Source organism: Gopherus flavomarginatus, chromosome 1 (genome assembly GCF_025201925.1).
Source record: "Gopherus flavomarginatus isolate rGopFla2 chromosome 1, rGopFla2.mat.asm, whole genome shotgun sequence".
In the NCBI taxonomy this organism is placed as follows: Eukaryota; Metazoa; Chordata; order Testudines; family Testudinidae; genus Gopherus; species Gopherus flavomarginatus.
In genome coordinates this window covers 147,354-163,623 of record NC_066617.1, presented here as the reverse complement: position 1 = coordinate 163,623, position 16,270 = coordinate 147,354, and the positions used below count along the sequence as shown (strand labels likewise).

The following is a 16,270-nucleotide window of genomic DNA, read 5'->3' as shown; positions in this document are numbered from 1 at the left end:
GCGGGATTTCAATTATCCCCATATTGACTGGGAACATTTCACTTCAGGACAAAATGTAGAGATAAAATTTCTCGATACTTTAAATGATTAGCTTCATGGAGCAGCTGGTACGGGAACCCACAAGGGGAGAGGCAACTCTAGATTTAATCCTGAGTGGAGCGCAGGAGCTGGTCCAAGAGGTAACTATAGCAGGACCGCTTGCAAATAGTGACCATAATATAATAAACATTTAACATCCCTGTGGTGGGAAGAACATCTCAACAGCTCAACAATGTGGCATTTAATTTCAAAAGGGGGAAACTATACAAAAATGAGGGGGTTAGTTAAACAAAAGTTAAAAGGTACAGTGACTAAAGTAAAAGCCCTGCAAGCTGCATGGGCGCTTTTTAAAGACACCATAATAGAGGCCCAACTCCAATGTATACCCCAAATTAAGAAACACAGTAAAAGAACTGAAAAAGAGCCACCGGGGCTTATCAACCATGTAAAAGAAGCAGTGAGAGATAAAAAGACTTCCTTTAAAAAGTGGAAGTCAAATCCTAGTGAGTCCAAGAGAAAGGAGCATAAAAACTGCCAACTTAAGTGCAAGAGTGTAATAAGAAAAGCCAAAGAGGAGTTTGAAGAATGGCTAGCCAAAAACTCCAAAGATAATAACAAAATGTTTAAGTACATCAGAAGCAGGAAGCCCGCTAAACAACCAGTGGGGCCCCTTGACGATCGAAATACAAAAAGGAGCGCTTAAACACAATAAAGTCATTGTGGAGAAACTAAATGGATTCTTTGCTTCAGTCTTCATAGCTGAGGATGTTAGGGAGATTCTCAAACCTGAGCTGGCTTTTGTAGGTGACAAATCTGAGGAACTGTCACAGATTGAAGTGTCACTAGAGGAGGTTTTGGAATTAATTGATAAACTCAACATTAACAAGTCACCGGGACCCAATGGCATTCACCCAAGAGTTCTGAAAGAACTCAAAAGTGAAGTTGCGGAACTATTAACTAAGGTTTGTAACCCGGCCTTTAAATCGGCTTTGGTACCCAATGACTGGAAGTTAGCTAATGTAATGCCAATATTTAAAGTCTAATGTAGGTACCGAGCAAATCAGTCGAAACAATAGTTAAGAATAAAATAATTGTCAGACACATAGAAAAACAAACTGTTGAGCAATAGTCAACATGGTTTCTGTAAAGGGAAATCGTGTCTTACTAATCTATTGGAGTTCTTTGAAGGGGTCAACAAACATGTGGACAAGGGGGATCCAGTGGACATAGTGTATTTAGATTTCCAGAAAGCCTTTGACAAGGTCCCTCACCAAAGGCTCTTATGTAAATTAAGCTGTCATGGGATAAAAGGGAAGGTCCTTTCATGGATTGAGAACTGGTTAAAAGACAGGGAACAAAGGGTAGGAATAAATGGTAAATTCTCAGAATGGAGAGAGGTAACTAGTGGTGTTCCCCAAGGATCAGTCCTAGGACCAATCCTATTCAACTTATTCATAAATGATCTGGAGAAAGGGGTAAACAGTGAGGTGGCAAAGTTTGCAGATGATACTAAACTGCTCAAGATAGTTAAGACCAAAACAGACTGTGAAGAACTTCAAAAAGATCTCAGAAAACTAAGTGATTGGGCAACAAAATGGCAAATGAAATTTAATGTGGATAAATGTAAAATAATGAACATTGGAAAAAATAACCCCAACTATACATACAATATGATAGGGGCTAATTTAGCTACAACAAGTCAGGAAACAGATCTTGGAGTCATCGTGGATAGTTCTCTGAAGATGTCCACGCAGTGCAGAGGCGGTCAAAAAAGCAAACAGGATGTTAGGAATCATTAAAAAGGGGATAGAGAATAAGACTGAGAATATATTATTGCCCTTATATAAATCCATGATACGCCCACATCTTGAATACTGTGTACAGATGTGGTCTCCTCATCTCAAAAAAGATATTCTAACACCAGAAAAGGTTCAGAAAAGGGCAACTAAAATGATTAGGGGTTTGGAGAGGGTCCCATATGAGGAAAGATTAAAGAGGCTAGGACTCTTCAGCTTGGAAAAGAGGAGACTAAGGGGGGGATTGTCATAACTTAGTCCCAGATTTGGACCTTAGCGTCCAAAATATGGGGGTTAGCATGAAGACCTTCAAGCTTAGTTACCAGCTTGGACCTGGTAAAGCTGCCACCACCCAAAAAATTAGAGTGTCCCCCCAAAAACCTTCCCTGGGGACCCCAAGACCCAAATCCCTTGAGTCTCACAACAAAGGGAAATAAACCTTTTCCCTTCCCCTCTCCAAGTGTTCCTGGAGAGATACACAGAAGAAAACTCCGTGAATCTAAACAGAGGGAGTCCACCCTCTCTATTTCCAGTCCTGGAAAACAGAAGTACTTCCCTCTTCACCCAGAGGAAATGCAAAGTCAGGCTAGTAAATCTAACACACACAGATTTCCCCCTGACTTCTTCCTCACACCAATTCCCTGGTGAACTGCAGACTCAATTCCCTGGAGTTCCCCACTAAAGAAAAACTTCAACAGGTCTTAAAAAAAAGCTTTATATAAAAAGAAAAAAAAATACATAAAAATGGTCTCTCTGTATCAAGGTAACAAATACAGGGTCATTTGCTTAAACAAAATATAAATAAACAGCCTTATTCAAAAAAATACAATTCAAAGCACTCCAGCAACTATAGACATGTAAATACAAAACAACAAACCAACTTTGTACTCACAACTTGGAAACAGAAGATTAGAAAGCAGGAAATAAAAAAAACCTTCTCATAGCTGAGAGGGACAGGCAGAAGACCAAGAACAAAAGACTCACACACAAACTTCCCTCTACCCAGAGTTGAAAAAATTCTGTTTCCTGATTGGTCCTCTGGTCAGGTGCTTCAGATACTTATTTCCAGGTGAAAGAGACGTTAACCCTTAGCTATCTGTTTATGACAGGGATATGATAGAGGTATATAAAATCATGAGTGATGTTGAGAAAGTGGATAACGAAAAGTTATTTACTTATTCCCATAATACAAGAACTAGGGGTCACCAAATGAAATTAACAGGCAGCAGGTTTAAAACAAATAAAAGGACGTTCCTCTTCACGCAGCGCACAATCAACTTGTGGAAATCCTTACCTGAGGAGGTTGTGAAGGCCAGGACTATAACAGTGTTTAAAAGAGAACTGGATAAATTCATAGCAGTTAAGTCCGTAAATGGCTATTAGCCAGGATGGGTAAAGAATGGTGTCCCTAGCCTCTGTTTGTCAGAGGATGGAGATGGATGGCAGGAGAGAGATCACTTGATCATTACCTGTTAGGTTCACTCCCTCTGGGGCACCTGGCATTGGCCACTGTCGGTAGACAGATACTGGGCTAGATGGACCTTTGGTCTGACCCAGTATGGCTGTTCTTATGTTCTCATGGTGTACAAATCACAAAACCCTCCATTGATCTTGTATCTGGAGCCTTGCTTGCCAATGCCAAAGGGGTGAGAGTAAATGGCCACAGCACACAGGGCAGCTGGAGAGTAGAACAATTAGTGAAAGTTCAGTTGACACACACACGGGACTTTGGCCCTTCTCTGTCTGCCCAACAGCCTCCTTAGAGATCTGCAGCAACAATGGCTCAAAAGGCACCAGTACATGGATGGGAATGGGCGGGCAAGACATCCTTGCCCCTATGGCTCTTCAGCTTAGAGAACAAAGACACTGGCACTCTGCCTCCCTTTCCTTCACATGATCCATGCAAGAACTCCACAACTGTACACTCCAGCCAGCTGTATTGTTCCCACTTGGGCCTACAGATTGTAAGGTCTCTGAGACAGCGGCTTTGTCTACCACACTAAGTACTCAACTTCAGCTTAAAGTATGAAATCAGCAACAGAGAATATCCTTATTACGCAGCTTGCTATCCTAAGAGAACTTCTCAAAGCACTATCCCCAAACAAAGCTCTTCCCATTTTTCTTTGTTGATACCTTGAGTGGTTGCTTGAGACCAGCATTGCTAAGTATTTACAGTGCAACTGAACAGGGACCCGTGAATCAGGAATTCCTGAGCTCTCATCCCAGTCTGGGATGGACATCATCTGTGATTTTATAGTCAAGCCACACCTTCTTCCCCAGTGTCTCCATTTGCTAAATGCAGATAATTCTCACTAGTCCATGTCACAGAGATATTGGGAGGATTGACAATTGTACAGCATTTTTCACATGAACAACAACAAGAAGTAAGTGGTAGGGATTATTATATAAGTAACAAACAACCCTCAGAGCCTTTGGATCTGGAACCTTTTATACGGCTGCTGCTGAGACACTGAGGGTTCCTAACCTCTAACACATCAGCATGCTTGTGCTGAAGAGAATTCTCTATAGTCAGAGTCATAGAAATTATCTTATCTGAGGTATACCTAGAGCATCCATCATTAGTCCAGTGCCGGATTCAAGTAAGGAACTGACATGCTGATGGGCCTAACCCATAACAGGGATCTAAGAGATGATCTGTCAAGTTTCTGAGAACCTGTAAGAGGGAACCAGAACCACAGTTTCTGGGGATGTTAGCACAACAATACCTTTCTGACAGCTTCATGTCTGCATTTTCTCCGCATTACAGGAGGAGAGATTTCTGGTGCTGGAACAGACCTATGCTTTTTCCCCTTGGCCTGGAGGGCAAAGGAAAGTGTGCCCTTGTGGTCTGGTGCACACATTCCCGTCTAAAAGCTGGAGCCACACAAGATGTGTCTCACAATCCATATTTGGTTTGGGAACCATGAAACCACTTGTGGGGCTGTGATGCTTCCCAGGGCTGTGAGGCACCTCAATACCAGTTGTCCTTACCATGAGGAAGACTTGTCTGTGGTTGGCAGGGGTCAGCTCTCTAGAGGGAAAGAAGGCTGTATAGTTTGAATGGCCTCCACATCAGCAGAAGTGGGATCAATCTCCTTGGAGACAGGCTGGTTAGAATAATCAGGAGAGGGTTGAACTAACAGCAAACAGAGAGGGTTAGAACAGGGACGATACGAACATTCAGCATGAAAATGAGATGTTGAGAACAAAATTAATCAAGGAACCAAAGGACATGGAGAAGAAATTCCTGAATTGACAATACACCAATGCTAGGAGCCTGGGTAATAAAAAGGAGGAAATGGAATTACTCATTTCTAAGCATAAATTCAATCTAGCTGGTATTACTGAAACCTGGTGGAATGGTTTGCATAATTGGAATGTTAAAATCAATTCTTCTAACCTATTTAGGAAGGATCCAGTGAGCAAAGGGGTGGGGGAGTGGCACTCTGTGTCAAAAATGGTATTACCTGTTTCTGAGTCTTGGATAACTTATACAAAAATGATCCTGAATAGAGGACTAGTTGGTTTCTGCTACAGATCAGAAAACACACTAGGGAAAAGGATGACCGCCTCTTTATGCATCTTTCTATAACACGTAGGAAAAAAAGCTGTGTGATCATGGGGAACTTCAATTTGAGTGACATATGCTGGAGGTCTTATGCTGCCAGTACTAAAACATCCTTGGGATTTCTAACAACTATAGATTACAATTTCCTAACTCAAAAAGTGTTGCATCCAACACGGGGGAATTCTATATTAGACCGTGTCCTAACAAATAAAGAAGAACTGATCACAGACCTAAAAGTTGATGGTATATCAGGTACACGTGACCACGATTGATCACATTTGTAATGTGCAAACAGAATAAAATTCAGACCAAGTTTTTACACACACACACACACACACACACACACACACACACCTTTAAAAGGGCCAGTTTCACAAAGCTGAAAACAATTATGAGCCATATCAGCTGGGAGGAAGAAGTCATCATAAAAAATGTGACTAGTAACCGGGAATAATTTAAGAACATCTTACTAGACACCTGAAAAGCCACAATCTCATAATTGAGGAAGGAGGTCGTGCTGTTAAAAATCCCCACCTGGTTTAAAAGCTGTAAAAAAACCAAAACAAACAACAACAAATGGAAGAAAGGGGAAGTTGATATTAATGAATATACAGCAGAAATTAAGAATTGTAGAAAAAACTTATTAGGGAAGCCCAAGGATACAAGGAGAACTCTACGGTCAGCTGAGTTAAGAATAGTAAGAAGGAGTTTTTAAAATGTATCAGGACCAAAAAGAATCCTGACGATGCTATTGGTCCATTACTAGATGGAAATTGCAGAATAATCAATAATAATGCAAAAAAGGAAGAAATATTCAACAAATATTTCTCTTCTGTATTTGGGGAAAAAAGAGAGGATATAGTCTTATCATATGGTGATAATGCTCAAGATCAAGTGTAAGTAGTCTCTTGGTCTATCGAAGGCCGTGATCAAGTGTCTTGATGTTTTTGGTCTTTTGGCCTCGAGATGAAAACCTTGTCCGTGTCTCTGGGACCTTGAAGTAAAAATATTATCTAAGTTATACCTGAACGATGTTAAACAAAAGCTGCTGAAGTTAGACACTTAAATCAGCAGGTCCAAATAACATGCATCCAATATTTTAAAAGAGCTGTCTGAAAAGCTTGCTCTAATGTTAATGTTGATTTGCACTAAGTCTTGGAGCATTGAGGAAGTTCCAGAAGACAGGAAGAAAGCTAACGTTATGCCATTTTTAAAAAAGAGTAAAATAGGATAACCTAGATAATAATAGGGCTGTCAGCCTGACATCAATCCCAGGCAAGATAATGGAGCAGCTAATATGGGACTCAATTAATAAAGAATTAAAGGCAGCTAATATAATTAATGCAAATCTACATGGGTTTATGGAAAACAGATCCTGTCAAACTAATTGGATTTTTATTTTTTAAACAATTACAAGTTTGGTTGATAAAGGTAATAGTGTTCACATAATATACTTAGACTTTTGTGAGGTGTTTGATTTAGTACTTCACAACATTTTGATTAAAAAATTAGAATGATATCAAATTGACATGGCACACACAAAACAGATTAAACACTAGCTAAATGATAGGTCTTGAAATGTAATTGTAAATCACTGAGGGGTGCTTTTCTAGTGGGTTCCAATAGGGATTGGTTCTTGGTCCTATACTATTTTTACCAATGACCTGGAAGAAAACAAAATAATCGCTGATAAATTTGCAGATGACACAAAAATTCGGGAAGTGGTAAATAATGAAGAGGACAGGTCACTGATTCACAGTGATCAAGACTGTTTGGTAAACTGGGTGCCAAGCAAATAATATGTGTTTTAAGAGAGCTAAATGTAAGTGTATACATTTACAAACAAAGAAGGTCAGCCATATTTACAGGGAACTCTACCCTGTGTGACAGACCCAAAGCAGTGGGGTACAGGAGTCTGGTAGAGGGCAAATATACCGGTCACTGGATGAGTAGTTTTCTGTTCCCTGAGTGACCAGTGCAGGGGCTGCACTAGAGTAATCAAGAACCTGCTAGAACCAATTAAGGTAGACAGGTTGATTATAACACCTGCAGCCAATTAAGGCAGGCTAATCAGGGCACCTGGGTTTAAAAAGGAGCTCACTCCAGTCAGGCCAGGGAGAGCCAGAGGAGAGGAAGTGCATGTGAGGAGCTGGGAGCAAGAGGCGCAAGGAGCTGAGAGTGAGAGGTTGTGCTGCTGGAGGACTAAGGAGTACAAGCGTTATCAGACACCAGGAGGAAGGTCCTGTGGTGAGGATAAAGAAGGTGTTTGGAGGAGGCCATGGGGAAGTAGCCCAGGAAGTAGCTGTAATGCAGCTGTGACAGGCGGCACTATAGACAGCTGCAATCCACAGGGCCCTGGGCTGGAACCCAGAGTAGAGGGAGGGCCCAGGTTCCCCCTAAACCTCCCAACTCCTGATCAGACACAGGAGGAGTTGACCCAGACTGTGAGGAAGATCACTGAGGTCAGCAAAATCTGCCAATAAGCACAAGATCCACCAAGGTAGAGGAGGAACTTTGTCACACCTGGGAAACCGTGACTCTGAAAAAGATTTGTAGTTTGTGGTGGATAATCAGCTGAACACAAGCTCCTATTGACATAATATAGTCGCTATGGTTAGGAAGGGCCTTATTGCCAGTGCGAACACTGCTCCTGTCTCCTCCACCTGCGCCTGTATCCAGACAGACAACCTGACCACGGATCATAGAATCGTAGAAGATTAGAGTTGGAAGAGACCTCAGGAGGTCATCTAGTCCAGCCCCCTGCTCAAAGCAGGATGGCTGCCTTTACCCAGATCCTGGTGTGTATTTGCAGAGATTGTGTCCTGCATTTCCCACTCACAGAAAGCCAGGCTAGGGGGGGACCATCCAGTTCGAAAGGTGCCTGCTGGTGGAATCTCTCAGGAACCAGGTGAAAGAGCTAAAGGAGGTGGTGACTAGGCTGAGGTGCATCCATGCCCACGAGGAATTCCTCGAGAGATTTATATGGAGCCATTTGAGGCTGAGGAAGCTATCCAGCTACAGAGGACTGCTGTCACAACACTGGGGAAGGATATGGCTCTGTCACAGGGAGGACACTGACTGGTTACTTCTGGCAGCAGGCAGAGCTCCACCCCTAATCCCAACCCACCCACTATAGTGATGGAAAACCGATGTGCTGACCTAGCAATGAACGATTAGGAATCAGCCCCAAAAGTGGAGAAGGAGAAGCTATGTATCCCCAAGGCGCAGAGAATTGCAGCCACCACATCCAGGAAGTAATGTAGGGTAGTGGTGGTTGATGACTCTCTTCTGAGTGGGAGGTTGTCAAAGTTTTTTTCCCTCACTTTGAACTTTAGCGTCCAAAAAGCGGGGACCTGCATGGACCCTTCTAAGCTTAATTCCTAGCTGAGATCTGAAAACGCTGCCACCAGCCAAAATATAGTGTTTGGCACACTTCTTGTTCCCCCCAAAACCTTCCCTGGGGAACCCAAGACCCAAACCCCTTGGGTCTTAAAACAAGGAGAAATAAACCATCCCTCCTCCTTTCCCCTTCCCAGACTTTCCCCTCCCTGGGTTACCCTGAGAGGCTACACTGATCCAAACTCCTTGGATCTTAAAACAGAGAGAAATTAACCAATCCCTGGTGAGTTCAGACCCAATCCCCTGGGTCTTAAAACAAGGGAAAAAAATCAATGAGGTTCTTAAAAAAGAAAGCTTTTAATTAAAGAAAGAAAAAGTAAAAATTATATCTGTAAAATCAGGATGGTAAATGCTTACAGGGTATTCAGATTCATATAGACTAGAGGGACCTCCCCACCTGGCCTGAGATTCAAAGTTACAGCAAACAGAGGTAAAAATCCTTCCAGCAAAATACACATTTACAAGTTAAGAAAACAAACATAAGACTAATCCGCCTTTCCTGGCTATACTTACTATTTTGAAACATGAGAGACTGATTCAGAAAGACTGGAGAAAACCTGGGTATACGTCTGGTCCCTCTTAGCCCCAAGAGCGAACAACGAACAAAACAAACAGCAAAAGCAAAGACTTCCCTCTACCGAGATTTGAAAGTAAGTATCTTGTCCCCCGATTGGTCCTCTGGTCAGGTGTCAGCCAGGTTTACTGAGCTTCTTAACCCTTTACAGGTAAAAGAGACATTAACCCTTAACTATCTGTTTGACAGAGGTACACTGCTTGTCAGGGGCTCATATCTGAGATGTTAAGGAGGGATTGTTGAGGACCATCCAGTCCTGTGACTACTACCTCATGCTACTCATCCATGCGGGCATTAATGATAACTGCACGGTATGACCCCCTCAGCAGATCAGACATGACTATGAGGATCTGGGAATAAGGGTGAAAGAGTTGGGAGCACAGATAGTGTTCTCTTCAATCCTTCCAATCAAGGGTAGGCACCTAGGCAGAGACAGATGCATCCTGGAGGTGAATGCCTGGTTGCGAGGATGGTGTCGTCTGGAGGGCTTTGGCTTCATTGACCATGGGATGCTGTTCCAGGAAGAAGGACTGCTTATGCAGAGATGGGGTCCAACTATCTGTTGGGATATGTAAGGGTTAAGTAAAGACCCAGGTAACCGCTAGCATGGTATTAGGGAGGAAGGCAGGGGCAGGCACTGTCTCTTCACTTGATAAAGTGCTATCCTTCTCCCTTCCCTTCTCCTTGTTAAGGACTGATAAGCATTGCAGCTGCATAAGGAATGTGGGGATCTAAAGATTACTCTTCATGTAAAGCAGTGATATCTCCCCATCTCTTCCTTTCCCAGACACACAAACGAGCTCAGCGTCATGGTCCCTTCCTCCCTTCCCTGTGAACTGCTGATCAAGGGAATTTGTGGCTGCACTTATTGCAAAAAAATGTATCTTCAAAGTAAAAACTATCTGTAGAATATGCTAATGTTGTAAACAGTAGTTGAGGCGGGGAGAATTACATTCAGTATATAGCTACTGATATTCATTGTATGGGGGTTCATATTACTCAGCAAGGGTTTTGGGGGTGTTGTAAATACCTGCATTTACTACATACTAACTTAGATAAAAAGAATGTGCTGTAACTCATTCAGTGCTTACTCGACAATTGGGTTGAGGGGAACAAGCACCGCAATAAAGAAGCCCGTCTATGCAATCTGCCTCTGGGTCAGCCTGCTCTTCTCTAACACTATCGAGGAAGGGGAAGAGCATATTTGGACACAGACTGGCTAAGCTAGTGAGGAGGGTGTAACAAAGTGGGACTGTTCTTAATGTTTCCTCTGAATAATGTGTGGGTGCCTCAGTTTCCCCTATGCACTTCTTAAGTCTCCCGTGTGCATGAATGGCCGACAATCCGTCTCCTAGCAACAAATGGCCAGGGCCCTTGCAAGGGGATAGCTAAAGGTGAACAAAGAGATCAGGTGACCTCCTGGCCTGGGAAAGAGACAAAGGCCAGAAAGGGGGGGCTGGAGGGGGTTTCAGTTTGGAGCTGGCTAGTGATGGGAAGTGAGGGCAGATGGGGTTGTCTGGCTCGCTGGGCCCCAGAATGGACCCAGGTGAGGGATCCCATTCTCTGTACCTACAAGCTCTGTTTTAGATCGTGTTCCTGTCATCTAATAAACCTGTTTTACTGGCTGGCTAAGAGTCACGTCTGACTGCGAAGTGGGGGTGCAGGACCCTCTGGCTTCTCCAGGACCCTGCCTGGGCGAATGCGCTGTGCGAAGCACACAGAGGGGCATATGCTGAATGCTCCAAGGTCAGACCCAGGAAAGAAGCCGTGTGAGCTTCTTGACCTGAAGACAGTCTGCTCCATGGGAGAGGAGGCTTCCTGAAGTCCTGACTGGCTTTGTGGGTAGCAGTTCCAGAGCACTGCCCAGGGACTCCGTGACAGAGGGCTTTAAACTAAGTGAAGTGGGCAGGTGACCAAAGCCCACAGGTAAGTCAAAAACATGAAAACCTGGGAGAAAGGTTGGAATTTGGGGGGAGCCTGGGTTGCCATAGCAGGGATAAAGGAGAGAAGACAAAACTCGGTATGGGGGAATCAAATCAGTATCTTAGGTGTCTGTATACTAATGTGAGAAGTATGAGGAATAAGCAGGAAGAATTCAAAATGCTAGATATTATTTCATTATTGTATTATTACACTTCTCTACAGCCAAAATGCTTCTGAAATAAATGTAGTCCAACTTTACTAATTCTGGGTCACTGAGAACGAAAATGATGCTTAAAATTGTTGATTGGCTCTAGTTTTCAAGATATGCTATTGGGTCAGTATATACGACCCTTGACTTGGGAATGGCGGAGGATAAGTGAGTTATAAAGGGAAGGGAATCTCAGTTTAAACCAGAAATGACTAAAATACATCTTTGAGTGGATCTATGAATAAATCTATGACTGGGTTTGGACAGTACTTGCTTTTTAGGCAAAACAATGAATGATGCAATCTGAAGCTGGTATTGCGTCACACATGATATGAATTGCATCCTGTTATTCCTAGAAGTCATGGATGATGCAATCATAACGAAGCTTACATCGCTCTGCTGAACAAATTGCCCTATATCAGCTCTAGAAATCATGCAGTGTTGTGCTCTCTTATTTGTCAGTGTTTGATTTTGCAAAGGGACACATTTCTGTTTAGCCAAAGTGAGCAGAGATGCCTCGTACTTGTGTGAACAGTGCAGATAACTTCTGCTATGTTTCTGGTGAAGTGACTTTTGCATCACAAAAGCGCAGTATAACCACTATGGTTAAGAAAGCCTATCACCTTTATTTTAGCTGCAAAATTGGAGATCAGGACAAGAGGTGGGCCCTACACATCTGCTGCAACACTTGTGCAACAAATCTTCGCCAGTGGTTGAACAGGAAAAGGAAATCTATGCCTTTTGCAGTGCCAATGATTTGGAGAGAGCCAACAGATCATACCAGCAATTGTTACTTCTGCATGGTGCCTCCAGTTGGGAAAGGTGTGTCAAAGAAGAAAAAGTGGACTGTGCATTATCCAAACATTCCATCAGCTATACGCCCAGTACCCCACGGAGGAGGACTGCCGGTTCCTGATGCACCAGAATCATTCTCACTTGAGTCAGACGAGGAAGAGAAAGAGGATGAAACTTCTGGTCCTGAACCATCAATGTCACAGGACCCACATTTTCTCCCATCCTCCTCCTCTGAACCACACCTCATAACACAAGGTGAACTGAATGACCTTGTCAGGGATTTGGAACTACCCAAGAGTAAGGCAGAGCTGTTGGGCTCCAGACTACAGCAGTAGAATCTCCTGGCAGGCTATCAGGGCAAATGGAGCCCATCAATGCTTGCAGACTATTGCTGGACAGTGACAAGAGATGCTCCATTTAATGAATACAAGAGACAAGCCAAGAAGCGCCGAGTAGACACTGAATAGGACTAAACTATGTACATAATAGTTTTTTGCCTTTTGTTTCATAATAAATGTTATTTATATAACCCTTTTGCTGATTTTTAAAGTGTTACATAGACAGGTGAAATATTATCATGTAAAGCAACCATAAACACATGAAAAGACCTAGGTTTACAATTTATGATTAAAACTCTACTATCTACACAATATACATAGACATAAAATGTAAAAACTTAAATATCTTAGAAACAGTAGCCAATTAGTTGTTTTAATTGTCATATTTGAATTCAGCACATCAAAATACATAATAAATATCACATTTTATCTCTGAAGCAGATGACTTCTCAAAAATTGTAGACCAGTGTTGTTAGTAAATAAACACAACTATGACATAGTTGGCCTCAGAGACCTGGTGGGATAATATGCATGACTGGAATATTGGTGTAGAAGGGTACAGCTTGCTCAGGAAGGACAGGCAGGGAAAAAACAAGGAGTTGTTGCCTTATATATTAAAAATATACACACTTGGACTGAGGGTGAGATGGAAATAGGAGACAGACTTGTTGAAAGTCTCTGGGTAAGGAAAAAAGGGGTAAAAAACAAGGGTGATGTCATGGTAGGGGGTCTATTACAGACTACCTAACCAGGAAGAAGAGGTGGATGAGGCTTTTTTTAAACAACTAACAAAATGATGCAAAGCACAGGACTTGGTGGTGATGGGGGACTTTAACTACTCAGACATCTGTTGGGAAAACAACACTGCAGGGCACAGATTATCCAATAAGTTATTGGAATATACTGGAGACAATTTTTTTAATTTCAGAAGGTGGAGAAAACTACTAGGGAAGAGGCTGTTCTAGATTTGATTTTGACAAATAGGGAGGAATTGGGTGAAAAAAGACAGTTACCTCTTCCATAGCTGGTGCTCTTCAAGATGTGCTCATGTCCATTCCACAATAGGTGTGCATACTCGTCACATGCACCAGTGCCCAAAGTTTTCCCCCTGGCAGTACCTGTAGGGGAGCACCCCTAGTAACTCTTGGAGTGGAGCCTCTGGCACGGTATAAGAGGTGCTGCGCATTCCCCTCCTCCTCAGTTTCTTCTTGCTATACAGCTCCGACAGAAGGGAAGGAGGGAGGGATGTGGATTGTACACGAGCAACACATCTCAAAGAACACCAGCTTGGCTTTTCTTCTTCGAGTGATGGCTCATGTGCATTCCACAATAGGTGATTCCAAGCTGTATCTGTTGGAGGTGGGTAGAAGTTCACAGACACTCGGTATGGAGTACAGCCCTGCCGAACCCGGCGTTCTTGCTGGGTTGGGAGAGGATCGTATAATGCGAGGTGAACATGTGAACCGAAGACCAGGTGGCAGCCCAACAAATGTCCTGAATGGGAACATGGGCTAGAAAGGCAGCCGAAGAGGCTTGCACTCTAGTCGAGTGTGCCCTCACAATCAGCGGCGGGTGGACTCCCACTAGATCGTAACAGTTACAAATACAAGAGGTGATCCAGCTGGAGAACCGCTCAGTGGAGATAGGCAGACTCTCATGCGTTTGGCCAAGGCAATGAACAGCTGCGAGGACTTCCTGAATGCCTTAGTCCGCTCCAGGTAAAAGGCCAGAGCCTGTCTCACATCCAGCATTTGGAGGTGGCGCTCCTCACTGGACATGGGATTTGGGACAGAGCACTGGCAGGAAGATATTCTGACCCATGTGGTAGGTGGCGACCACATTGGGGAGGAATGAAGGATGTGGTTGGACCTGGACCTTATCCTTATGGAACACTGCGAACGGGGGCTTGGACATCAGGGCCCTGAGCTCCGAGACTCGTCTGGCTGACGTGATCGTCACCACCTTCCACAAGAGGTACGATCAGGAGCATGTAGCTAGCGGTTCAAACGGGGGATCCGTCAGCTGGGCAAGCACCAAGTTCAGGTCCCACTGCAGGACTGGGGGCCTAATGTGCAGGAAGAGACGATCCAATCCATTAAAGAATGGGCCAGTCATGGCATGGGAGAAGACCATGTGTCCCTACACCGGCAGGTGGAAGGCCGATATGGCCACCAAGTGCACCTTGACAGATGAGAGCGCTAGGCCCTGGGTTCTAAGGTGAAAGAGGTAATCCAAAGTTAGCTGAATTGAGGCAGCCATGGGCAACACTCCCCGATCAGCCACTCACTGTGAAAACTGAGACCACTTTGCCAGGTAGGTCAGATTCATGGAGGGCCGTCTGCTTTCCAGGAGGAAGCGCTGAACCCCTTCCGAGCACGTCCTTTCCTCCCAGTATAACCACTGAGCAGCCACACCGTGAGGCGGAATGCCACCAGGTTGCGGTGGAGGAGACAGCCCTGGTCCTGAGAGCATGTCCGGGTGGGGCGGCCACGGCGGGTTAACTGCCAGGCTCATGAGAGTACCGTATGAATGTTGCCTAGGACATGCTGGGGTGATCAGGAGGACCCGGCCCTGTTCATTTATCTCTTCGCCAAGACCTTGCCCATTACTGGGATTGGGGGGAAGGCACAGAGAAGCCAGCCCGACCAGGATAGGAGGAAGGCATCGGTCATGGTGCCCATGCCCAACCCCCCGGAGCAGAAGTGGGGACACCGGCGGTTCTGCCATGTCACGAGCAGGTTCACCTGGAGAGTGCCCCATGTTTGGAAAATCCTGTGCACCACCTCTGGGTGTAGTGACCACTCGTGCTGAGAGAAGTCTTGGCTCAGGCAATCCACCCAGGAATTCCGGGCGCCCGGTAAGTGGTGGGCCTCCAGGCAGATATCGTAGGCTATGCAGAAGTCCACAGCCTGAGAGCTTCCTGGCAGAGGAGCAGGTCCCGCCTTGCCCGTTGATGTAAAACATCGAAACTGTGTTGTTTGTGAGAACCTTGACCACTCTGCCCTCCAGGTGCAACCGGAAGGTTACGCATGCCAGACGGACCACCCTGAGTGCCTTGATGTTTCTATGAAGGGCAAGGTCCAGTGTGGACCACAGACCTTGGATCTGAACATTCCCCACATGGGCTCCACAGCCGACTACGTCAGACACCAGCTCCACCTATGGGGGCGATCATCGGTTCGGGCACAGTGAAGACCTTGTCCATCCTGTCTTTGGACTGGGAGAACACCGAGGCCAACTAGAGCTGGAGGGGCCTCATCCTCAGCCTGGTGTGGCGAACAACATATGTGCATGCCAACACGTGACCCAAGAGCTGGAGGCATACTCTGGCTGTGCTCACAGGGAACCCTGTGACTGTGTCGATGAGCCCTCTTAGGGTCTCGAACCTGTCTGGTGGGAGGGAGACCCTGGCCGACGCCACATCCAGGACTGCCTCGATAAACTCTATGCGCTGCACTGGAACTAACGTGGACTTGGTGTCGTTTACCAACAGGCCCAGGGCAGCGCATGTGGACAGAAGGAGCGCAATGTGATCCCGCACCTGCGACTGGGAGCTGCCCTTGACCAGACAGTGGTCCAGATAGGGGAAGATCTGGACCCCGCGACATCTGAGGTAGGCCACCACCACAG

At 44.7% G+C, this 16,270-nt stretch overlaps 1 protein-coding gene across 7 annotated transcripts in view; it reads right to left on the bottom strand.

Moving 5' to 3' along the window:
* The window catches only part of GOLGB1 (golgin B1), a 154,535-nt gene that overhangs the window by 23,309 nt on the left and 114,956 nt on the right, over positions 1-16,270 (bottom strand). The window lies entirely within an intron of this gene.